Below are 27,976 nucleotides of genomic sequence, written 5' to 3'. Positions count from 1 at the left end.
TAATTCATTATCCCAATAGAGATCACAGTTTCCTGCGACACGTCATTAGCTATTATGCACTAAAGCCTCTTTATGGTCCTCGAGGAAGAGGCCATACTTCTGCGGCAGCAATGCACAGAGTCAGCAGAAGCCGATAATAACATTTAGCGGAGTCACCGTCGGCTAATCCAAACCACTTGTCTCTCCCGAAGACAATTTGGGGAGAGTTCCCGTTTCTGCGTGACAGAGACAAATCGGGCTTGGTAACTGTGGGCGGAACTAATGGGTCCTGAGCCGACGCTTGCTCGGCCTGACGGGAGCCGCGGTAAGACCTTGGTAAGGCGTGCCCCACCCTGCCCCGCCCCAGCAGCGCACGCAATCACGGCGCCGGCCCACGCAGCGGCACCCACACCGCACCCTGGCGTAGCTGCGAGCGGCTCGTCCCAAATTGGATCCGCAGCTGCGCGCCTGCCGGGCTGGAATTAGGCCGCCCGCGCCCCACACCTGTGGCGGCCGCGCCGGCTACGCAGCCGGCGAAGCGCAGTGAAGCGAGGGGCGCGCATTGATTCGTAGCCTCCATCGTGCAGACTGCATCCTCAGACGCTGCACTTATAGTGTCTATATACGACACCATCTGGCGGCAGAAGGCAATCTATTTTCGGAAAACGATTTTCACTATTGTGTTTACACTCTACGACTGAGTCTATTTCGCTAGCCCAGTCAAATACAGATTTTTTTGCATCGAATGGTTTCGTGCATAAGTTCTTAGATTTTTGCCATAAGTGTAATAACCATAACAGAGTCTTTAGTCATCCCCTTATAACGGCTCTTCTTCTTGATGATTTGGTTTGATTTGTACTTGGCCTCGGCTAATACTCGGCGATAGTCGGTAGAGTGTTCAGATCGTTATCAAGTTACGAAGACGACGTTACACAAAATAACAGTGCTGAACCGAAAGGTCGACGTGCGTGAGATATTTACTTCATCAAGAATCGTAATTAATCGTTCGTAATCTATGTTTAACTGATTAATGATGAAATATTAATGGTAAAACCAATACAATCACATCCACAACAAATTCCCTACAAGCTGGTCGTAATTTCAAGTATCTAAGAAATCGTAACAGTGGGCTTGTTATTTGGTCAAAGATTCTACACAAGCACCGAGCGCTACAGTCAAATATTATCGCTGCGCGTAATTATTACTCGGGAATTTCATGTCAATAATTTGATAGAATTTTAAATCACAAATGCATGACTTGGCACGAGAGGGTGTTTTATTGCACAACATCAGTCACTTCCTAACCAGGCCTTGAGAAGAAAACTTTCCCAGGTGTTTGGGGGGATTTAAAATATATAGTTCGGACCTATCACTGAAGTTCCATAAACCATTGGCTATTACGAATGAAAATTGTCTATCAGTGTTCATTGCCTAAATCACTGTCTAAGTAATGTTTGGTTCAATTATCTAGTTAAAAGTTCACTTTATTCTAGTAGGCAAAAGTCCTCCGTTCAAATTCTAATGCCGTGATATTTGAAGTCAGAAGATCGTATTACTGCGTCATAATAGATCGCAATTATTCAATCTCAGAAACAATCTAAGTGCGCCTACATGTACGAGCATTCAAATATATGACCTGCTTCGGCTAACTCTCCCAACGTAGTGACATTGCATTGAATTATAGTTAGTCATTACTCACACGGAGTATTCTTTGGGATCGTTGGTTCTACTTTGTGAATGTTAATTTACGCTAATTTTGCGATTTATTATGATTTTGATTTTGATTTTACTGAAATTTAATCTTTTTTTCGTAGATTGCTAAATTGTCAAGTCTTAGATTCCTGACTTAATTACTTGTTATTGTCCTAATAATAGTGATAAATGGAACTTCGTTCGCTTATTCACTTTTCTGGGAATTTGGGACTTGGGGGGAAATCTTTGGGGTATTGGGAGCTAATTTTTTGTTTTTCTTTCTCGTCCGAGGAAGTGGCATTTCACCCTTCACTATTTACAACAATCTGCTAACGTTAGGGTAACATTTCGATTCCGCGGCTATAGATACCATGCCGTTTTGAGGAGAAGAACGTGTCGAGGTAAGTTCCGGGCACATTTCCATTCAGAATGGAAGATCCATGAAGGGTGCTCGACAAAGAGCGGAAAAGGTGAAAATCTGAGGGAGCAAGAACAAGTCGATAAGGTGGGTGCCCAACTCCTGTACAGGGGTTTATGTGAATCTTGTAGGGAGTAGGCTGGCGTCATCGTTGAGTAGCATCTCTTCACGCAGTTTTCCTTGTCTTTGTCCTTGGATTCCGTCTCAGTTGTTGACAATAAATGTCAGGAATTATGGTTTCACCTCAGGGAAGCAATTCTTAGCACACCATGCAGTTGCAGTTCCACCAGATGCGTAACATTATCGTTTGGATGGGTCTTTTTATGGGGTGTTGCTGCTTTATTTGAGTTCAGTCATTCCCTCCTTTCCTTATATTAGCATAAAGACACCATTTAGCGTCCCCAGTAACGTTACAGGAATGGTCGATGTTGTCCACGAGCCAATTGATGAGGAGGAAGCAGAGACACACATTCGGCCACACGCTGATTTTTATGATTTTGGCTTAGAGCATGGGGAACTCGTTCACCCGATTTTTGAAACCTCCCCATTGCATGCATATGTCGCACAATCACAGTTCATCACATTTGCCAGTTCTCGAGGTCATTGACGTGGATTGATGCGTGTGAATTATCTTAGTGAAACCCCGAAGGCCAACCAGAATGTGGAGAGTCACTAATGCAAAACGATACTCCTTAGAACGAGAAAACAATTTTCTTTCTGTTCTCTGTCGAATAGCGTTGTTCCAACACGGCACAAATGTTTCTGGCTCCCTGTGCTGCTGCCATCCCTCTACTGAACTCAAACAGAAAAACATGTCAGAAATGTTCCGATTTCTCCACTTGACGCTCCATTTTCTGACTGCGGACCTCCATTCACTGTCTTCAAGTGACAACATGACAATATGTGAAATCAAATAGTAACAGAGAACTACAAATAAAAAGTGACAATCGATAAATTACCTCTCAGCAACAGGAATACCAACACACAAACCAAAAACGCTACGAACGTATGCACCAACTGCATACATCTACACTATACCTCGCATGTCACCTTTTGTGGAGAAGGGTACTTTGTGTACCATTATCACTTATTACCCTTTCCCGTTCCAGTCACGGAAGGTCGTCTGGAATAACAATTATTGGTACGCCTCAGAGTCAGTTCGTATCTCTCTAATTTTATGTCCATGATGTTTTCGCGAGTATACGTACAAGGAGAGCAGTATACTGGATGAGTCTACTAGGAACGTCCGCTCTTGGAGTTTTAACAGTAATTCACACCTTGATTCAGAACGTCTCTCTCGTAGCGTCTGGATATGGCTGGGAATTTCCATGATGTTTCGCATGAAGTGTATCAACTTATTTTCATCTGCTTCCTTGTCTATAGGGAAGCCTTTGACTGTGTTGTCTGGGAAAAGTTGAGGCCAGAACTTGCAGAGTTCGATGTACCACCACACTTGACAGCACTGATGAGAAGTACGAGGGCTGTCCAGAAAGTAAGTTACGATTGATCGCGAAATGAAAATCACAGTGAAAATCAGAAATGTTTCATTTGTAACAGTTAGCTACACCTTTCAGCTACTTCTCTACGTAGTCGCCGTTCTGAGTCAGACATTCGTCGTAGCGTTGCACCAACTTTCCAATACCCTCATCATAGAAGGCAGCCGCCAGTGCTTTCCGCCAATTCTCTATGCTGGCCTAAAGCTCGTTGTCTTCATAGCCAGCGGTTCGTTTGAGCAGAGATGAAACTCAGTTGGAGACAATTACGGGCTGTATTGTGAGTAACCAAACATTTCCAATTGAAACGATGCAGGAACATCTTCATTGCCCCTGCAGAATGAGGCTGAGAATTGTCTTGAAGAAGAAACCGCACGACAGTTATGTAATGTTGGTTGCATAGCTTCAGGGGAAAATTCTCACCAGGCCCACGTACTTGGCGGGAGACACTATTTTCTATAACATCTTTAGGCGCGCACTGAGAGCTCAGGAATGAAAATAGCGACATAATTCTACCTAGAGTCATACTAGAGACACTGCCCAACACATCTTTGCAAAGCTTTATCGGATTTTTATAGTCGTTTCCATTTCGCGACCGATCGTAACTTACTTTCTGGACAGCCCTCGTATATACACTAATCAACTCGCATCTACGAAGACAAATGCTGCTATGTCTGAGTTCTCCAGTGTATCAGAACGTTTCTAACAGGGTTGGCCCTATTCCCCAAAATATACAACTTCTATGCAGAACATGTCATTACGAATGCTTCTAATGGTAGGGGTAAAGGCATCGCCATTGGTGGTAGAAGCATTAACAATCTCCGATTTACTAATGTCACCGTAATTTTAGCCCTCTCCGGGGATGAACTCGCTGAACTATTAACAAAAGAAAAGCACTTTAGTCAATCTTATGAATTACAAAAATGGTTCAAATGGCTCTGAGCACTATGGGACTTAACATCTGTGGTCATCAGTCCCCTAGAACTTAGAACTACTTAAACCTAACTAACCTAAGGACATCACACACATCCATGCCCGAGGCAGGATTCGAACCTGCGACCGTAGCAGTCGCGCGGTTCCGGACTGAGCGCCTAGAACCGCTAGACCACCGCGGCCGGCTTATGAATTACATATTAGTCTCATCCGCTCCAAACTGATGACAAGTAAACGCGGAGCACAACTTACAGGCGGTGTAAAGGAACTGCATGTTGTGCATTCTTTGATCTATCTTGCCTCAACCATGTACGACACGGGAAGATGTCAGATGAGATAAGCAGAAGTGAGATAAGCAGATGGATCACGATATGGCGAGGGCCTATTAAGAAACTGATCAAGATCTGGCTAAACGGAGTGATAACGAACACCTCAAAGTTGCGGCTTGTTGAAACCCTAGTGTTTTCCATCTTCTTTTATGTTTGCGTTACACGGTCCCTTAAGAACACAGACAAGCAGCATATTGATGCATTTGAGGTCTTGGCCGGGCGTTGGATGCTCAGCATAACATGGACCGATAGAAGGACAAATGTGTCCATTATTGAGCAACTCAGTATCTCCAGACGCCTTTCTTCTCGTTGGCAAGAGAATGACGAGAAGAGCAGCGAGCCGGTGAACGTACCTGCATCAATTCAACAAGATTTCCTACCTACTTCTTCAGCAGGCTGTAATAGAAACTCTTAACTGTCTGGGATGGAAACACTTGGTTCGTGGGCTCACGACGCTCAGCAGTGAGCATAACGAGTTGTGATAATGAAATGAACCATTAACAAAATGCGCTTCTCTTCTTTGAATATTCCCCATTTCCTCTATCAATCCGATTTGGTACAGAGCCTAGTATCAATGATCAATTATTGGGCGAAGAAGGTTCTCGTAGCTATCTCCTTTGTGTGTGGTGTCTCTGTCCTCAGGATCCTCTCAATGAATAGTGTATGGCATCTACCTTCTCCATCTATATCTACATGGATACTCTGTAAACCACATTTAAATGCCTGGCAGTGAGTACATCGAACCAGTTCACAGTTCTCCATTGTTCCAATCTGGTATAGCGCCCGGAAAAAACGAACTCTTACTTCTTTCCGCGCGAGCTCTGATTTCCCTTATTTTATTATGATGATCGTTTCTTCCTATGTAGGTCGACATCAACAAAATATTTTCGCATTCGGAGGAGGAAGTTGGTGATTGAAATCTCGTAAGAATATTCCGCTGCAACGAAAAACGCCTTTGTTTTAATGATGTCCACCCCAAATCCTGTATAATTTCAGTGACATTCTCCCCCACTATTTCACGATAATATAAAAGGTGCTGCATTTCTTTGAACTTTTTCGATGTACTGCGTGATTTGTATGTAGTAAGGATTCTGATTTTTTTATATTGTCAGTCCATTTTAAATCGCTCATTATGTATACTTCTCGATATTTAACGAATGTGACTGCTTCCAATCATTTATCTTCATTCGTGTGGAATACAATAATTTTTTGTTCATTTATGTGCAATACGTAGCAGTTCTTTACATTGAGGATCAGCTACCAATCGTTGCACCAAGCGTTCGTCCTCTGCAATTTTTGCTGGATTTCGCTTCAACTCTCTAGAGTTGCGAGTTCTCTGTATACAACAATATCTTCCACGAAAAGCTCCATGGGACATCTGACGTTATCCCCACGGCCATACATGTATGGTCCAGATACATTGCCTTGGCGTATATCCGAATTTAATTTTACTTCTCAAGATTTCTCTCCGTTAAAATTGACATTTTGTGTTGTGTTTATTAGGAACTATTCAATCCATATCAGCAGGTGGCCTAATATTTAATACGCTCTTATTTTTACCTTGAGGCTGCGGTGCGGAAGTATATCTGACGCCTTCTGAATATCAAGGAGCACAAAATCAACCTGGGCGCCAGTGGCTGGTGCTTTCTGGGTCTTGTGGACGAACAGAGTGAGATGAGTTCCCTGAATCTGTGCTGATTACGGAGATTACGGATTTCCGTGCGTTAGTACATTTATGCAAAAGGTGTCCATAAATAAGCTGCGCTGATTTCTTCAGTTCAATGCAGTGAGATTATCAGCACCTTCGTAAAATTTTTAGTAGACATAAGAGTACGATTTCTACATTAGGGTGAGTGAACCACGATAAAATAAGAAAATTCAGTGCTCGCACAGAAAAATTTAAGTGGTCGTTTTTCCCGCACGCCTTTCGATGTATGTGGAACGGTAGACAGTTTGAAGGTGGTTCATTCAACTCTTTACCAGGCCCTTTATTGTGAATAGCAGAGTAATCACGTAGATGTAGTAGATTTGCTCTCAAGCTGCATAATCACTAGGACCTGACCGCGGTACGAGCCACCTGTTGTCAGTTTTTCCGCCGGCTACAAAGAGGAGCTCGCGAACAGCTTTCATTATTCAATTATATCGCGTATTAGTTAAGGCAGTTCTTATGCAGAAACACATTTCTGTAACTAATTATCGATCGAGAACTAAGTAGTTCATAGTTGTCTCAGTTTTTGAGATGTTCAGGAAATATTTTTAAAGTTCTAGCTCATCTGACCAATCAAGTCAAACCCCAACCCCTGCGAACTGTCTTTCACATGTTTTAATTACTAACGTCGATTTGCAGGAGGGTTTTGAAACATATACTGTATTCGAACATTGTGAAGTACCTCGAAGAAAACGATTTATTGATACATAGTCAGCACGGTTTCAGATAATATCGTTCTTGTGAAATACAACTAGCTCTTTTTACTCTTGAAGTAATAAGCACTATCGTCAGGAGATGTCCAATTGATTCCATATCTTTAGTTTTTCAGAAGGCTTTCGACACCGTTCCTCACAAGCATCTTCTAACCAAACTGCGTGCCTACGGAGTATCGCCTCAGTTGTGTGACTGGATTCGTGATTTCCTGTCAGGACGGTCACAGTTCGTAGTAATAGACGGAAAGTCATCGAATAAAACAGATGTAACATCCGGCGTTCCCCAAGGAAGTGTTATAGGCCATCTATTGTTCCTGATCTATATTAACGACATAGGAGACAATCTCAGTAGCCGTCATAGATTGTTTGCAGATTATGCTGTCACTTATTGTCTTGCAAAGTCATCAGATGATCAAAACGACTTGCAAAATGATTTATATAAGATGTCTGTATGGTGCGAAAAATGGAAATTGACACTGAATGACGAAAAGTGTGGAGTTATTCATATGAGTACTAAAAGAAATCAGCTAAATTTCGATTACGCGATAAGTCACACAAATCTAAAGGCTGTGCATTCAACTAAATACTTAGGGATCACAATTGCAAATAACCTAAATTGGAACGATCACATAGATAATAATGTGGGTAGAGCAAACCCAAGACTGCAATTCATTGGCAGAACACTTAGAAGGTACAACAGGCCTACTAAAGAGACTGCTTACACCACGCTTCTACGCACTATTCTGGAGTATTGCTGTGCGGTGTGGGATCCGCATCAGGTGGAACTGATGGATGACATCGAAAAAATACAAAGAAGGGCAGTTCGTTTTGTATTATCGCGAAATAGGGGAGAAAGTGTCACAGACATGATACGTGAATTGGAGTAGCAACCATTAAAACACAGGCGTTTTTCGTTGCGACGGGATCTTCTCATGAAATTTCAATCACCAATTTTCTCCTCCGATTGCGAAAACATTCTGTTGGCACCTACCTACATAGGGAGAAATGATCATCACGGTAAAATAAGAGAAATCAGGGCTAGCACAGAAAAATTTAAGTGCTCGTTTTTCCCGCGCGCCGTTAGAGAGTGGAACGGTAGAGAGACAGCTTGAAGGTGGCTCATTGAACCCTCTGCCAGGCACTTTATTGTGAATAGCAGAGTAATCACGTAGATGTATATGTAGATGTTGAAGAGGCACTTTTGTTGTAGTGAGCTTATATGGTGTTGGCGCGGCTAGCTGTTTGTGGTACACTGTCGTGGTAAGATGTAGTTGATTGTGTGCACAAAGAGCACACTTCTAATAAGATTTTGTTACTCACAGCGATAGTTCGGTCTGTGACTGATTATGCCCTTGACTAGCATCACAACGTTTAAGGTGGTGGATTTGACTGAAACTTTGATGAAACTGGTGTGGTGAAAGAACGAAACGGAATAGTAGTAATAGTGTACCACTGTTACAAAACTAAGGTTCAAATGGCTATAAGCACTATGGGACTTAACATCTGAGGTCATCAGTCCCCTAGACTTAGACATATTTAAACCTAACCTAAGGACATCACACACATCCACGCCCGAGGCAGGATTCGAACCTGTGACCCTAGCAGCAGCTAGGTACCGGACTGAAGCGCCTAGAACCGCTCGGCCACAGCGGCCGGCCAAAACTATGGTTCAAATGGCTCCAAGCACTATAGGACTTAACATCTGAGGTCATCTAAAAGCACTAATAGATTAGAACACCGGCCAGGAAACATTACACTATACTTCCCTTCTGTTTATCTTAACAAAGATTATTCCATACAAACGTTTAGCTTTTCGGCGAATAATGCATCACTTATAATTCTTATGAAGGAGGAGGATATTAGTGTTTAACGTCCCGTCGACAACGAGGTCATTAGAGACGGAGCGCAAGCTCGTGTTAGGGAAGGATGGGGAAGGCAATCGGCCGTGCCCTTTCAAAGGAACCATCCCGGCATTTGCCTGAAGCGATTTAGGGAAATCACGGAAAACCTAAATCAGGATGGCCGGAGACCGGATTGAACCGTCGTCCTCCCGAATGTAATTCTTATGAACCAACTGGTCAGAACTGCTGTTGTTAAGTATTGCTTCTGTAGTCCTTAGATTCCCCTTAAGTTTCCAACATAGAGTGTACGTAAGTGCAGAGTTCTACAAATAATTGACTTTGATGTCTGGTAGGACAGACACATCTTTTTAAAGCCGTTTTTATTTTATTTATTTATTTGTTTTTTAGTCGTTCGATCTGGAATATTTCCCTCTTTAGGTTTTATACATGGTGGATCTTAAAATATCGGCGAATATTATTATAAAAAAGGTAAACAAAGGAAAGAAATGGTTTTACCTGTTCATTAAAATGTGAAACAGCTCTCTGCATATCGCATTGGTGACGGCTGCTTGTGTTACTTTGGTCAGAATTGGTATCACGAAGTCTGACTTCTTATTACCATGGTTAGCAGAAGAAATGTGTCTTTATCACACGTGTCAACAAAATTCTCCACCAGGTTTCATCCCTCTTTTGCTCTGTTTGTCAGTCAGTTTTTGCTGCAGACAATACTAACAATATACTGATTATTCGTATTTTAGTAAATAATGGTTTCTAATTTTCCTTGTTAACCCAAAGGTCTTACAGCATACAGAATGTACCGCTATTCGTACTACAGTTTACTGTGGACTGTGAGAGGGACTTAATAGACAATGTACGATTTGGATACAAATTAAGTTTGGTGATCGGAACCCCTTCAGATCTCCTGCTTCATGGTATGCACATAGCGCGACAATGACCTCTGACCTGAGTGCCTTACAAGAGATCATGACACGGAAAAAATTTCGAGTACGCGTTGTAGGGCTCTCCTGTGTGTGATGAAAGAGGAGCTGTTGAAATTCGATAGTGCGGACCTTTACTGGGGCACCACAGTCAACTCTACAGGTTGCGAACTTACCAGCTTCTCGCAGCCGCTGAAGTCGGATGAAAATGGTGTGTCACGTCATGATTACTACAGAGTATGACGACGGCGCCCTCATCTTATTTTATGTACGTCCTTCATCAAAAGGAGAGAACGAAACGATGAGTACTCGAAACATTGTCCACGCCGTGAGCTCTTACACAGCACACTGATCAGGGCCTCGCTGTCCCCGTTGCGTGCGTACCGTGTAGTGAGAGATTTCAAAGTGATCCGATCTTCAGACCTTCCGGACATAGGTTCCTTAAAAAAACTTTATCTATCTACAGCCCCTAGAAACCTTTAACAGGAATTGTGAAGCAGTTTGCGTGTGTATCTCGATGCCAGTCCCTGACGTTCTGCCCTTGTTTCCTCTTAGTGTATTGTGTCGTTATGCATTCTCTCGGTCGATTCGAATATCGCGCACCATCAATTGGTCCCTTTTCACTGCGAAAGCGTTTTAACGGACATTGGACGTATTTCCCGCTCCGTATACTTGTACGTGCCGTTTCTCCATTGCTCAATCACACGAGTCTTCCCACTGACTACATTCCACTGAGGACGCTAACTGAGACTGTTTCAGCATGTTCGTTCAGTGCCATGTGTCATTTCGGCATGTCATCCCTGGAAAGTGCATAAACTCTTTTTCGACACACAATGCTATTTAGACATTAGTTGATTCAGCTATCTGCTTTGAAGCGTCGTGAAAAACATTGTGGGTTACTTTTTATAGTACTTCCCTTTGTCACATGCTCTCTCTGCGTGAATGTTCGCAATGAATGTATTTGGATTTCTTTGGTTTTTCTCTTCTTATTATGATCACCAAGCATAAGATTTGTATTGCTTTCCTGTTGGCTATACATTATCTAAAACAAATCCGATCCTTGTCTAACCGTTCAGGTTCTGTATCTAAATTTATGCAAAGTAAAATTTTCAAAATTTTGCCAAACACCACTACTCGAATAAACAGGACTAAACGAATGGTTTCACGTTTACATTCACTCCTTCTACAGTAACGTAATAATATTCTTTTCTGTGAATGATATAGCAAGCCACCTTAATTTGAACACCGAACAGGAGACCTAGTTTACAAAACCTTCTTTGTTCTGCATTAACTGTTTGTCAGCATTATTTTGTAGGTCAGAACTCTATTCTATACTTTATCAATTTTTTCACACTTTTCGTACCCTTAATCTATTTTCCCATCAGCCATACACAACGTGCTTTGGACTTCTCGATGTTCTCCTTATAGTACCTGGTAATGTTCCCACACGGCGCTCCAGTACTTCAAAATAGGCAGTGTCTTTAGTAGTTCTATTGCATCTTCTACGTGTTCTCCCAATAAAAGGCAGCTTTTGGTTCACCTTCCCCCCAATACTTTCTAAGTGTTCTTTCTGATTTAAGTCGCTCGTAATTTAGATGTACACTGGTGCCCAAAATTAAAGCAACAAACCTCTATTTCTGCAACCTGTGTCTAATTCACGGTGTAATCATACAAATCATCAACAAATGTCCGTAAGATCGTGTTCTGCACGGAAGATGGCTTTCCAGTCAACGCACAATCACGCCAACCATGACGACAGAGCTTCTATTCAGCAGGGTAGTGTTTGTCGGCTAGTTCAACAACCTCATTCGTTGTGTGCACAGCCACAGACGGTGCAGTATGGCACAGAGAAGGCGCCTAGCAGACAATCTGCAGTGGATGGCCGTAGGAAGAATGGAAGCCGGACAGTCGCAAACTGATGTGGCCCGATGGCTTAATTTGGGTCGTTCTGTTGTTTCTCGGATGTTGTTACGGTTTATAGAGACCGGAACTGTATTTAGAACCCCAGGGCGGGGTCAACCACGTAGGACATCAGCAAGAGAAGACCGTTATTTGGCTGTAAGGAAACGACGATACTGACTTAGTACTGAACGGCAACTGGCATTTGGCCTCGCAGCACCCACTGGACCTGTCGTATCGAGGCAAACGGTGTACAGAAGGCTTCGGCAGAGTAGCCTTTATTGTCACAGATCTGCTGTATGTGTAACTCTGGCGCGTCTCCACAGAAGGGAACGTATACAGTGGAGTCGTCAACATGCCATCTGGACGGTCGAACGGAGGGCCAATGTTATTTTGACAGATGGGTCCCAATTCGGTCTGAAGAGTGACTCCCGATGGATGCGCGTCTGGTGGGAATATGGAACACAAAGATACCGATATCGAGGAGGATCCTTAACGGTGTGGGCAGGGATTATGCTGATCACTCTACCACGTCCTAATGAAATTGTGCTGTAAACGGCAATGTTTAACAGCTGCCAGGTATCGTGACGAGATCATGAGATCTCACGGACGGTTGTTGCGAGTGCTGTGAGCTCAGACTTCGTTCTGAATGACGATAACGCTCGACCTCATAAAGCACGGGTGGTTGATATTTTCTCGTAAACTGAAGATATTGCACTCCTGGCATGGCCTGCCAGCTCTCCCGATTCGAGTCCCATCGAGCATGTCTTGGATGCGCCAGGGAGTCAAGTTGTATCACGTCAGCATTCACCAACTACTCTCCAAGACTTGCGAGCATCTCCGCAGGAAGAATGGGCTTTAATGCCTCAACATGACATTGATGTCTTCGTTCATTGCATGCTCCGTCGTTGTCAGGCCTGTACTGCTGCCAGAGATGGTCACACATCATACTGAGCACATTAAACAGTTGTGGGAATGTGCGTGCAAACCCATTAACTTGGAAAAAGCGAAGAACATTTTTGTCTACATTGTGCATGTTACAGTAGATTACGTTCAATATCCTTTACATTGTCTCTACTTTACTTATCACCTGTTTATGACGTTTAGTGGCAAAATAAAAGCAACCTTGCAAACTTTCCGCTAGTTGTTTTAAATTTGGACGCCAGTGTAAATCGAAGCAGGAGGAGGAGAGGGAAGGGGAAGGAAGGAGAGGAAAGGAAATGGATTAGTGATATCAGTTGCAGCGGGATATTACCCGGAATTAGCGGCGACGTGTCAAAATATGCTACGGATGGGAATTCGAACCTGGATCTCCTGCTTGGAAAGCAATGGTGCTAACCACTGCGCCATCCGGAACACGGCATTACTGCCACTGCACAGACCATGTTGGCACGCCTCACGGCAGACCCACATGCCACCGACCACGACCTACCCGCGATCCCTGTCCATTGCCTCCATGCTCGCTACTCTAAGTTTCCCGCAGGAAGTCGCAGGTACTTGTGCATCCGCACTGGAGAAGATGAATCCAGTGCCCATCTACGCGAATAAATTATATGAAAGCGTGGCGTCAGTCCTTTCGGACCACGCCTTCATGTAATTGTTCGTGATTGTAATTCCTAGGTATTTGTTTCAATTTACGGCCTGTAGATTTGATTGATTTGTCGTATAACCGAAGTTTAATACATTTCTTTTGGCACTCACGTGAATGACCTAACGCTTTTCATTTTTAATGTCAATTGCTAGTTTTTGCACCATACAGATATCTTTTCTAAATATTTTTGCAATTGCTTTTGATTTTCTGATGATTTTAACAGAAGGAAAACGGTAGCATCATCTGCAAACAACCTAAGACGGCTGCTCAGATGGACTCCTAAATCGTTTGTATAGATAGAGAGCAGCAAAGGCCTGTAACACCATCTTGGGGAACCCCAGAAGTCACTTCTGCATTACTCGATGACTTTTCGTCAATTAGTACGAACTGTGGCCTCTTTGAGAAGAAACCACGAATCCATTATTGACACGGTATTCCATAAGGAAGTAGTTTGATTACAAGCCGCTTGTGATCCACATTGTGTCCGCAACTCGTGGTCGTGCGGTAGCGTTCTCGCTTCCGACGCCCGGGTTCCCGGGTTCGATTCCCGGCGGGGTCAAGGATTTTTCTCTGCCCCGTGATGACTGGGTGATGTGTGATTTTCTGAGGTTAGTTAGGTTTATGTAGTTCTAAGTTCTAGGGGACTGATGATCATACGTGTTAAGTCCCATAGTGCTCAGAGCCATTTTATTTTTTTTTTTTGGTCATCAGTCTACTGACTGGTTTGATGCGGCCCGCCACGAATTCCTTTCCTGTGCTAACCTCTTCATCTCAGAGTAGCACTTGCAACCTACGTCCTCAATTATTTGCTTGACGTATTCCAATCTCTGTCTTCCTCTACAGTTTTTGCCCTCTACAGCTCCCTCTAGTACCATGGAAGTCATTCCCTCATGTCTTAGCAGGTCCTATTGAAACGTCCCCTTACAAAAATTATACAGGACTGTGCTTAACCTGACACACAGTATTTTTAGCGCAACGCAGTCTGACTTTCACAAATCCCTACAAAAGAATGGCCCTGACTAACATTAACCTATACCTTTCACAAATCACTTACCTCACCAAAAATCTTCGTTACTCGAACTACTGCAAAACAGCGAGCGCCACTACTGCCAGCTAAATAAAAGATTCAAACAACGGAAGGCACTAACTACTGATAGGCATAGTTAGAAAATGAAAGATTTTAGTAGAGAACAAACAATGTATTTACCTTAATAGTGTTGAAAAATCATAATATACATAACAGATCATGACATCCAGTCTTACAAATTTCCAAACTCCGCCAACTCTCTCCCCACATCCACCACTGCTGGCGCCTCACCTCCAACTGCGTAACGCTACGCGCTGTAAAACAGCCCAGCTGCCCAACACTACAATGGCAGACAACAATGCAAACTAGCCACAGACTGCACACAGCACAGCCAGTGATTTTCATACAGAGCGCTACGTAACGTTGCCAATAAGAAAACATAAACAGCCTACTTACATAGCCCCCATGCTCCCCACAATAAATTTTACAAATTTTTTTGGGCAATGGCCAATAATGATTTGATAAAATTTTCCATAATTACAATAACAAAGAAATCAAATGCACACACTTATTGATACAATGTTGGTCAAAAGCTAAAATTTTCTCACAGTCCATAAAGACAGTCCTGATCGTTCATCACAGTAAAATAGCAGTGTTTTTCTCAAAGTCTGAGTAGTAAAAGAAAATGCACACAGAAGTAGTGGATTTCCATGCTGTCTTGAAGAAGTAGTGTTGTCCTTCCAACGGAAAGACATTGCTGACTCTTGACATGCAGACAGGTAATGGGCCACAACAGAGCAAACCCACAGCAGAGTCAGTTGAAGTTTTGAAGAATATTGGTTGGTAGGTCATCACAGAGCAGACCCACAGTAGTGCTGGTAGAGATAATGGTATTGGTGGGCCACCAGAGGTGCAGACCCACTGTAGTCCTTGTAGAAATAATGGTATTGGTGGGCCATCAAAGATGCAGACCCACTGCAGTCCTTGTAGAGGTGGCTAGCAGCCATCCGTTGCGACTGTGCAGGTGCACAATCACCATCGAAGATTCTTGCGGAGAATATAGCAAGTCCATAAACCACCACTTGTGCACGGACAGAAAAATTTTTGTGAAATGTCCTTAGAACCAGTTATGCTGTTATCCAGTCCCTTGCTGAATTATTAACACACGTGCAAACACTATCAGTCCCTACTTCTCACATATTGTCCATATACTATGACCAACAGAATCGTGTGTAGTGAAATGTAACTTAATTTGAAGAACTGACATGAAAATACAATTACAAAGGTACAAATTACATCATTAAAGAACATAATAGTACAGATAACATTTGTAGTAATATGGGCTTTACAAAAGAATCGAAATAACATATACATCAGTGTTACAGGAATTATGACATAAGTAAATATATAAAAGATCAGAATAACTTTTGAAACGTCAACTTCACACATGAGCATTAAAACAAAACAGAATAAATAATGTCTAAGCATCTTTACAAGGTAAATAACATATTATCAGAAAAATTCTACAACATAAATCTTATTAGCTAAACACATAAAGACATGAAAAACAGAAATATACAAGAGTACACAAACACATAGGGGGATAACACAATGGAAAGGGCAGGGTTTGTTTTCAGTGTAACATTTGGTACTGCAGTCCAACCCAAAACTTCATTCCATTGATCTTTCATCTTATTTCAACATTTGTTTCCACCAAAACATAGTATCCAAGCATGCTTTCTGTATTTATATGTTCACATATTTCTTACCTCATTATTTATTTTCCATTATCTTAGATCATTTATTTCCAAGAAAATCCTACCTAAACTTGTTGTCTCTAAACCCTACTTTTTTGTTCATATCCTCTTTCAAAAATAGCTTTTCCCCACTGTACACTACTTTTTTGGCCAAACCATTTTCTTATAGCTTCTCAATGCATTTCTTCCAATTCATCATAACTCATTCTCTTATATAGCCTACCCCATTTTAAGCTAACTTAAATCTACTGAGCTCAGATGCTAAACTAAGGGACGAGGCAATGCAGCAGTACAAAACAATTAACACAAACAGCAATGACAAAATATTCAAATTGGCCAAGCAAGCAGCAATATTACAACCAATATTACGCAATGAGCAGCAAAAAAGAAAAATAAATCAGTAGTAAAACTGGCTTAACAGAGTAATGTAAAGTGAAATTTAGTAGCACTATGCCTGCCAAACAGCAGAAGCAAATGCAATAACTTATATCTAAACATGACAAAGCTCAAGCAGAAAAAAATATTATAGTAAAAATGGCCATGTTTAATACCTATGTCACATCTTAACACTAGGATGATGCATCACCAAAACTTACTCTGCATGAAAGTTACCAAGTCATTAAAAAAATTATTTATGCAATTCCAGTGAAGGGAAATGTCTATTTGTGCTCTCTTTTCTAGGAAAGTGCATCATAAACGTATTCTTTATAGGGTCTTAATAGTGTTGAAAAATCATAATATACATAACAGATCATGACATCCAGTCTTACAAATTTCCAGACTCCGCCAACTCTCTCCCCACATACAGCACTGCTGGCGCCTCACCTCCAACTGCGTAACGCTACGCGCTGTAAAACAGCCCAGCTGCCCAACACTACAATGGCAGACAACAATGCAAACTAGCCACAGACTGCACACAGCACAGCCAGTGATTTTCATACAGAGCGCTACGTAACGTTGCCAATAAGAAAACATAAACAGCCTACTTACACTATCATCCAGTCCCTTCTCCTTATCAGTGTTTTCCACATATTCCTTTCCTCTCCGATTCTGCGTAGAACCTCCTCATTCCTTACCTTATCAGTCCACCTAATTTTCAACATTCGTCTATAGCACCACATCTCAAATGCTTCGATTCTCTTCTGTTCCGGTTTTCCCACAGTCTATGTTTCACTACCATACAATGCTGTACTCCAGACGTACATCCTCAGAAATTTCTTCCTCAAATTAAGGCCGGTATTTGATATTAGTAGACTTCTCTTGGCCAGAAATGCCTTTTTTGCCATAGCGAGTCTGCTTTTGATGTCCTCCTTGCTCCGTCCGTCATTGGTTATTTTACTGCCTAGGTAGCAGAATTCCTTAACTTCATTGACTTTTTGGCCATCAATCCTGATGTTAAGTTTCTTCATGTACTCATTTCTACTACTTCTCATTACCTTCGTCTTTCTCCGATTTACTCTCAAACCATACTGTGTACTCATTAGACCGTTCATTCAGTTCAGCAGATCATTTAATTCTTCTTCACTTTCACTCAGGATAGCAATGTCATCAGCGAATCGTATCATTGATATCCTTTCACCCTGTATTTTAATTCCACTCCTGAACCTTTTTTTTATTTCCATCATTGCTTCCTCGATGTACAGATTGAAGAGTAGGGGCGAAAGGCTACAGCCTTGTCTTACACCCTTCTTAATACGAGCACTTCGTTCTTGATCGTCCACTCTTATTATTCCCTCTTGGTTGTTATACTTTTTTGCAGAGTCTTACACCACTTTTTTTTTCGAACGCTTTTACCAGGTCGACAAATCCTATGAAAGTGTCTTGATTTTTCTTTAGCCTTGCTTCCATTATTAGCCGTAACGTCAGAATTGCCTCTCTCGTCCCTTTACTTTTCCTAAAGCCAAACTGATCGTCACCTAGCGCATTCTCAATTTTCATTTCCATTCTTCTGTATATTATTCTTGTAAGCAGCTTCGATGCATGAGTTGTTAAGCTGATTGTGCGATAATTCTCGCACTTGTCACCTCTTGCTGTCTTCGGAATTGTGTGGATGATGCTTTTCCGAAAGTCAGATGGTATATCGCCAGACTCATATATTCTACACACCAACGTGAATAGTCGTTTTGTTACCACTTCCCCCAATGATTTTAGAAATTCTGATGGAATGTTATCTATCCCTTCTGCCTTATTTGACCGTAAGTCCTCCAAAGCTCTTTTAAATTCCGATTCTAATACTGGAGCCCCTATCTCTTCTAAATCGACTCCTGTTTCTTCTACTATCACATCAGACAAATCTTCACCCTCATAGAGGCTTTCAATGTATTCTTTCCACCTATCTGCTCTCTCCCCTGCATTTAACAGTGGAATTCCCGTTGCACTCTTAGTGTTACCACCGTTGCCTTTAATGTCACCAAAGGTTGTTTTGACTTTCCTTTATGCTGAGTCTGTCCTTCCGACATTCATATCTTTTTCGATGTCTTCACATTTTTCCTGCAGCCATTTCGTCTTAGCTTCCCTGCACTATTTATTTCATTCCTCAGCGACTTGTATTTCTGTATTCCTGATTTTCCCGGAACATGTTTGTACTTCCTCCTTTCATCAATCAACTGAAGTATTTCTTCTGTTACCCATGGTTTCTTTGCAGCTACCTTCTTTGTACCTAATTTTTCCTTCCCAACTTCCGTGATGGCCCTTTCTGGGGATGTCCATTCCTCTTCAACTGTACTGCCTACTGCGCTATTCCTTACTGCTGTGTCTATAGCGTTAGAGAACTTGAAACGCATCTCATCATTCCTTAGTACTTCCGTATCCCACTTCTTTGCGTATTGATTCTTCCCCTCCTGCTTCGGGTATGGATGTGTGTGATGTCCTTAGATTAGTTAGGTTTAATTAGTTCTAAGTTCTAGGCGACTGATGACCTCAGAAGTTAAGTCGCATAGTGCTCAGAGCCATTTGAACCATTTGATTCTTCCTGACTAATGTCTTGAATTTCAGCCTACTCTTCATCACTACTATATTGTGATCTGAGTCTCTATCTGCTCCTGGGTACGCTTTACAATCCAGTATCTGATTTCGGAATCTCTGTCTGACCATGATGTAATCTAATTGAAATCTTCCCGCATCTCCCGGCCTTTTCCAAGTATACCTCCTCCTCTTGTGATTCTTGAACAGGGTATTCGCTTTTACTAGCTGAAACTTGTTACAGAACTAAATTAGTCTTTCTCCTCTTTCATTCCTTGTCCCACGCCCAATTTCTCCTGTAATCTTTTCTTCTACTCTTACCCCTACAACTACATTCCAGTCGCCCACGACTATCAGATTTTCGTCCCCCTATACACACTGCATTACCCTTTCAATATCCTCTTACGCTTTCTCTATCTGTTCATCTTCAGCTTGCGACGTCAGCATGTATACCTGGACCATCGTTGTCGGTGTTGGTCTGCTGTTGATTCTGATTAGAACAACCCGGTCACGGAACTATTCACAGTAACACACCCTCTGCCCTACCTTCCTATTCATAACGAATCCTACACCTGTTATACCATTTTCTGCTGCTGTTGATATTACCCGATACTCATCTGATCAGAAATCCTTGTCTTCCTTCCACTTCACTTCACGGACCCCTACTATATCTAGATTGAGCCTTTGCATTTCCCTTTTCAGATTTTCTAGTTTCCCTACCACGTTCAGGCTTCTGACATTCCACGCCCCGACTCGTAGAACGTTATCCTTTCGTAGAGTATTCAATCTTTTTCTCATGGTAACCTCCCCCTTGGCAGTCCCGTCCCGGAGATCGGAATGGGGGACTATTCCGGAATCTTTAGCCAATGGAGAGATCATCATGACACTTCTTGAAATACAGGCCACATGTCCTGTGGATACACGTTACGTGTCTTTAATGCAGCGGTTTCCATTGCCTTCTGCATCCTCATGTCGTTGATCATTGCTGATTCTTCCGCCTTTAGGGGCAATTTCCCACCCCTAGGACAAGAGAGTGCCCTGAACCTCTATCCGCTCCTCCACCCTCTTTGACAAGGCCGTTGGCAGAATGAGGCTGACTTCTTATGACGGAAGTCTTCGGCCGCCAATGCTGATTATTTATCAAAATTTAGGCAGTGGCGGGATCGAACCCGGGACCGAAGACGTTTTGATTATGAATCAAAGATGCTATCCCTTTTTTTTAAATTTTTTTTTTTCCTCAGGTTCCGCCAACGAACAAAAATTAAATATGCCTCTGAACTTTGAAAAAAATAAATAAAATAAAAGGAGGAAGGAAAGGGTATAATACTTTATTATATTTTATTTATTGTTCATTTTGTTCTTATTTTGTTCTTGTTTATTTATTTGGATTCGAACGCAGGTCTCCTGCCCACTTTTTTCTTTAATCTTTTTTTATTAATATAGATATTAATGTGCGAACAGTCATAGTTAATCAAGCCTGGAAAACTAAAACAGAATGAAGACGCCATCGAAGATATGAAACATAAATAACATGAAAAGAATGCTACCACGTCGTAGTGAGGCTTCCCAGCGACTGCGCCCACGGATAAAGATGTTCAATATATGCTCGTTTGCAGTTCGTTCTGACCTCATCTGCCACTGGCTGGAACATTCCAGCTGCACGGCGGGCTGTGAAAGGCACTCCATAGGTAGTTTGCGAAGCTCTGTCGATACCTGGTATGCCCGGAAATAGCATGATGTCTTTCTTGCAAATAGAACCAGAAGTCAAGGAAATTTTTGTGTCCGTCACGACAGAGGTAATGGACTGCATGTCCACGTATCCAGGTGACAGAGTTGGTTCGAGTCTTGGGGTAAAATGTCTCATCCGGAAACAATAACGTGCGTGCAGATATATGCTCAGGCCTAACTCGCAAGAGATAAGCCAGCATCTGCCGCACTAGGTGCCAAACCGGTTCCGCCTCTCCACAGCTGAGGCGGTGCTCGTCAGAATCTACTGTATTACAACCCACACAATTGGGAGATTCTGCCATGTGGATATTGTAGAGACGTTCTTGCGTCACCAGCTTCCCATTAACGACTACGTACCATTGGGAAACAACATCGGAATCAAGAATGGCATCGTGTACAGTCTTCCACACCACGCGCTTCCGTACGTCAGGATATTTTAGTTCGACCACATTTAGGGGGCGGCGTTGCAGCATGTCATGATATAGGCGCCGAGTTGTGGCCATTTGTGGTGTCGTGAGCGCGACACTGCAATAACTTTGTTCTAGATAGAAACGTCCTATATAGAAGAGGGGCGCTGGGATGTCCTGTAGTGGCACCGGCGCTCTTAGTGAAGCAGGTCGTAGCGCCGTCCGAAGCAGACTCGTGAGGCTCGTAGGACAACGGCGCAGCAGACATAAATGTGAGCTAACATAGAGGGCAATGGCCCTATCATGGACGTTAACTAGGCCGAGACCACCTTTTTCCTTGGGGAGGGTAAGAGATACGTATCTGATCTTCAGTAACATACCAGCGGTGACGAAGTATCCCAGCGCTGCCATAATGCTACGAGCCAAGGGCTTCGGAATGGATAGTGTATGGGCGACATGCGGTATGCGGCACGCAAGGTAGACATTGGCATAATACGCCCGCTGAACGATGTTGAGGGATCGCAAGCGCTGATTTGCAATTCCGGTCCTAATTTGGTTAAGAAGGTGTCGATAATTGAGCGTCGTCGCGCGTCGCATGTCGTTCATGAAATCTAGGCCCAAGAAGCGTTCAGTATCACTGAAGCGTAAGGGGGCAATATGTTCCTGCGGTAGCCCAATCCCGATGCTCAAGGCGACGGACTTGTCAACGTTGATTTGGCTACCAGAAGCTGTACCGTAGGTTGCAATCCAGTCCAAAGCCGCGGCCATGTCGTCAGCTCCACGTATGACGATCATCAAATCATCCGCATATGCGGTGCAACGATAGATGGAGCCGCCGAACTGTATCCCAGTGAGCCTGTCTCGGAGACCACACAACAAAGATTCTAAGGCCAATGCAAATAACAATGTTGATGATGGACATCCCTGTCGTACTGATCGGCGGATCGGCATTTGTGCCGTCAGTCTTCCATTAACAAGAACTCGAGAAGTTGCACCATGTAGTAGGGGTGTCAACACTGTGATAAAGGGGTCGGGGTATTCCATGCGCCGTAGAACGGCCGTGAGGAAAGTGTGGCCCACACGGTCAAAAGCCTGGCTAAAGTCGATAGACGCGAGGGCTGCCGGCAAACGTCTCACCCGTGCAAGGGAGATGAGATCTCTGTAACGACATAACGCAGTTCTGATGTTGTTGGGTCCGCCCAAGGACGTCTGATCGCCGGACAAGACGTGAAATAGTGTGCCGCGAATACGTGCTGATAGCAGCCTCGAAAAGATCTTGAAGTCGCTATTCAATAACGTTAAGGGACGATAATCGCGGACATGATTCCGTCCCTTCGGCTTATGGATGGGGACAATCAGACCTTCCAAGAATGGTGCAGCAATGTTATACCCGGGGACATCAATTCCTGGCAAATTTCAATCAAACACGGTGGCAACAGTTGTTTAAAGACTCGATTGAACTCTAATGGTAATCCATCGATTCCTGGTGATTTATTGGGAGCACCTTTACCAATGGCGTCGAGCAGTTCCTCTGCTGTCACTTCTCCCAGTAAAGTCGGGACCATGTCTGGCGGAACTGTACCGTGGACATGTGCTGAAACGGTGTCTACCGTCGCCATGTCAGGGAGCACTGCTGAATAAAGTTGAGCGTAATGCCCATAGAAGGCTTCTGCTATATCTGCTTGTTCTACCACGTGTCGACCGTCGTCCGTTATCATGTCGGTTAACAGTGCCCTGCGGCGCCTCCTGCGTTCTAGGAGCACGTGGTGCATAGATGGCCTTTCTGATTGCATCATGTCTGGAGCACGCGACCGTATAACAGCGCCTTGTAAATGATGGCGTGCTAAGGAGACGAGCTGCGGTTTCGCGCGATTGACTATGATCTGCCTGTCAGGTAAGGGCTCCATATCAAGACATTCTCGTAGGACGGTGTAATAAAAGTTTTCCGTGCTCCTCCTCCATGCCGCTGCTTCCCGGCCGTAAGCCATGAAGGTGCGCCTAAGAGCAGGCTTCGCACATCCAGTCCACGAACTGAGGGTCGATCGGTAACGGCCACGACGCTGTAAGGACGCGTTCCGCGACTCTTCGACTGCACCTTTACATGCCGGCTCGTCCAGATGGGCGACGTTCAGTTTCCAGGGGGGCCTACTGCGCCACACACGTGCAGGTTGGAGGGAAATGGTGCAAATATAGGCTGTGTGGTCGGTGAATGCAGTGGGCCAGAGCTCTGCTCCTCTCGTCGCCGTCGAAAGGGTTCTTGTGACGTAAGTCCTGTCTAACCGAGTTGATGAATGGCTTGTATAATGGGTGTAACCAGGAGCTGGGCCATGGATGTGGCGCCACGTGTCAATCAGGTGGAGGTCACGCACTAGCATTTCCAATTCCGCACACGGGACGTGATGTGGCTGCTGATCAGACGGAGATAATGTACAGTTAAAATCTTCTCCAGTCACCATATCGTCTATGCGGCCCATAAATAGACGCGTAATATCTTCCAAAAAAAAATCGGGCCCGATCTCTCCGTCTCCCTGATCCTGAAGGGGCATATACATTGATGAGTCGTACACCGTTGACAGTTACTGCCATGGCTCTTGCACTCGGTCAGTACATCCGTAGCCGCCAAACCGTCCCGTAGCAGAACAGCCACACCACAATCGGTAGAAGAGGCGTGGGAGATGTGGACGGTATATCCGTAGAAGTCAGGGAAACTAGCGACACATACTTCTTGTAAGAGGGCCACGTCGATGTCCGCCGCATCAAGCATGCGTTGTAGCATTGTCAGTTTGTGTGATGACCTTATCGCGTTGATATTGATTGTGGCAAGGCGAAAGGTGTGCTGCCTAGCCTCTTCACCTAGGGTAGACGCCGTGGCAATCAAAGCTAACTGCAAGAGATGCCGGACCCACCAAACCCGTTATAAATTATGAGTCTACCACGCTAGGAGTCGCATCCCCAATGCCGCCCCCTCCCCTGTCACCCGTGCCCTCTTCAGGAAGTTCCTCAACATCGTCCGACCACAGCGGGTGCAACACGTTGCTATGTAGCTGATCGGCACCTAAATCTCTCTCACGTACGTCGTCTTTGGTAGAGGTAGACGGAGCGCCATCCATCGACGCGACCTGCCGCGTTTGTGGTGCAAGAAGTAACTGGGCACTCGTAGTATGGGCAAGTGAACCGTCTACACCACTTAGATCCTCAGCAGGCGCAGCATCCATGCCGTCTGATGAGATGTCACCTTCTTGACCGGCCGTGTGTAGGAGGCAATCGTCAGAAGGGGTCTGTCGACGTCGCTTGCGTCGTTGAGGCGACCGTTGCTTTCGAACGTGGACATCCGTATCCGAATGTGGGAAGCAATCCAGAGTCGTATCACCTTCCGCTAGGAAAGCCGCGGTCGGGACAATGTTCGCGTCCACGTCCATCGCGTTCTGAATGTTGTGTTGCGTCTGGAGTTCGGGGGACTGTTGCTGCTGTTGTTGCTGTGGAGGGGGCGACGTATGGGTTGGCACCGAGGGTCCTTCCTCTTCCTCCCTTGGTACTTCTGACGTCGATGGATGTGTCTGATCGCCCGTTTCGTCCTCATCTATGGTGCGCATCGTCGTCTGAGCGTACGTGAGGGGCTGGATTGTCGTCCCCGTCGGGGAAACGGAGTCTCCCACTGGTATCTGCGTAATTCTACGTTGTAATCAGCTCGATCGAACATGGCCTTCCTGCCCACACCCGGAACAGGTACGCGGTTGACCGTCGTACATGATGATTGCACGACAGCCACCGATGTTCAAATAGGACGGCACATGTTTCTTGAGCTCAAGTTTAATTTGGTGCACACCGTTGTAGACCTTATACGTCGAGAAAGTTTGCCACTTTTCTGCAACGTGGCTGATAACATTCCTATATGGTCGGAAGGCGTCCTTGACAACTTCCTCTGGGACCTCGAAGGGGAGCTCAAAAACCCTTACAGTCCTTAGGCCCATGCCTGCATGATCCACCGTCACTGCACCGATATGCCCGTCAGAATGTTTGAATCTGAGAGAGTTCGAGTATTTAGAAACCACTGTCGCGCAGACCTCTGCACTGGTCATTTTAACATAAACCACGCTCGCCGTTATAGAAAAATGTATTCCGACGACAGTCGCCGGATCTAAACGTAGATCGTCGCGTATGAACTGTTCTATGTCATAGGCTCGAGGACGCGCGTGATCTGGTTGGAAAGTAATTTTGATCGTATCGTGGCGCCATGTGTGTGCCACAGTCGCACTGAACTTGGAACAAATACAACTCGCGCCGCGAGAAGGTAAACACAAGCAAGCGCTCACGGTCGCGCGCGGTGGGGCGCAGCGGACGTACTCGCCCCACCGCAGCAGAAAGCAGACTGCATCCCTAGACCACGGATGGATCTATGCCATTTGATATACGGTGTCAAAAGCCTTATTGAAATCTAGAATCCGGAATCGATTTGAAACCATTCGTCGGTAGCAGTCAGTACTTCGTGTGAATAGATCGACTTTAGTGAGATGGGACTGTAAGTTAGTAGATTACTGCAATTGCCTCTTTTTAAATATTGGTGTGAACTGTGCATATTTCCAGTATTTGGGTACGGATCGTTCGTGGAGCGAGCGATTGTATATTATTGTTAAGTATGTAGCTATTGCATCAGCATATTCTGAAAGGAGCCTAATTGTTATGCGGTCTGGATTGGAAGACTTGTTGTTATGTCATTTAATTTACTTTACCACTCCGATGATATCTACTTGTAAGTTACTCATGTTGTCACTTGTTCTTGATTCCAATTTTGGAACATTTACTTCGTCTTCTTTGGTGAAGGAATTTCGGAGCGTTGTGTTTAGTAACTCTGCCTTAGCAGCACCGTCATCGACAGTATTTCCATTGCTTTCGCATTGCTACTACCAGAATGTAAGTCGCATGTAAGTACAGTATTTAATAATCACTTTCTGAATATAGTAGGTGAACTAAATAGAAACCTATTCCCAACAGGGGATCATATAGCGCTCGTAGATAAAAGTGTTCCGAGACTGTTACCTCAAATGCCCCCCATGATACTGACAAGAGGGAGACTGAGTTAATAATTAAATCACCAAAGACCAAGAACTCTCATGGATATAACGGGGTATCTAGCAGAATACTGAAGTATTGTTCTATGTATGTTAGCCCAGTACTTAGCCATATCTGTAACTTTTCCTTCAGGAGTGGACGGTTTCCTGACCGATTAAAGCACTCGGTAGTCAAGCCACTTTATAAAAAGGGTGACAGGGATAATGTTGACAATTATAGACCTATTTCTATGGCATCGGTGTTTGCTAGAGTTATCGAGAGGGTTGTACATACAAGGTTACTGGAGCATTTAAATTCACATAATTTGCTGTCAAATGTACAGTTTGGTTTTAGAAATGGTTTAACAACTGAAAATGCTACATTCTCTTTTCTCTGTGAGGTTTTGGACGGATTAAATAAAAGGTTGCGGATGGTAGGTGTTTTCTTTGATTTAACGAAGGCTTTTGACTGTGTTTACCACAAAATATTACTGCAGAAGTTGGACCATTATGGAGTAAGGGGAGTAGCTTACAATTGGTTCGCCTCTTTCTTTAAGAACAGAAAGCAGAAGGTAATTCTCCGCAATATTGAGAGTGGTAGTGATGTTCAGTGCCAATGGGGCACTGTTAAGTGGGACGTTCCCCAAGGGTCGGTGCTGGGGCCACTGCTGTTTCTTATTTATATAAACGACATGCCTTCTAGTATTACAGGCGATTCTAAAATATTTCTGTTTGCTGATGACACCAGCTTGGTAGTGTAATTTTGAAACAGTATCAAATAATGTAGTTCATGAAATAAGTTCGTGGCTTGTGGAAAATAATTTGACGCTAAATCACAATAAGACTCAGTTTTTACAGTTTTTAACTCACAATTCAACAAGAACCGATATTTTTATCAGACAGAATGGGCATCTTATAAGCGAGATGGAACAGTTCAAGTCCTTGACGTTCGGATAGATAGTAAGCTGTTGTGGAAAGCCCATGTTCAGGATCTTGTTCAGAAACTAAATGCTGCTTTACTTACCATTAGAACAGTATCTGAAATAAGTGACAGTTCAACACGAAAAATAGTCTACTTCTCATATTTTCATACGCTTATGTCATATGGTATTATTTTATGGGGTAATTCTTCTGATTCAAAAAGGGTATTTTTGGCTCAAAAACGGGCTGTTCGAGCTATGTATGGTGTTAGTTCGAGAACCTCTTGTCGACCCCTACTCAATAGTCTGGGAATTCTGACATTGCCCTCACAGTATATATTTTCTTTAATGTCATTTATTGTTAGCAATATTAGCGTATTCCAAGAGTTAGCAGCTTTCACTCAGTTAATACTAGGCAGAAATCAAATCTGCATGTGTAATACACTTCCTTGACTCTTATGCAGAAAGGAGCGCAGTATTCTGCTGCATCCATTTTCAATAAGTTACCACAAGAACTCAAAAATCTTAGCAGTAGCCCAAACACTTTTAAGTCCACACTGAAGAGTTTTCCCATGGATCACTCCTTCTATTCTG

The sequence above is a fragment of the Schistocerca americana genome, chromosome 1 (assembly GCF_021461395.2).
Source record: "Schistocerca americana isolate TAMUIC-IGC-003095 chromosome 1, iqSchAmer2.1, whole genome shotgun sequence".
Classification (NCBI taxonomy): Eukaryota; Metazoa; Arthropoda; class Insecta; order Orthoptera; family Acrididae; genus Schistocerca; species Schistocerca americana.
This window is presented reverse-complemented; position numbering follows the sequence as displayed.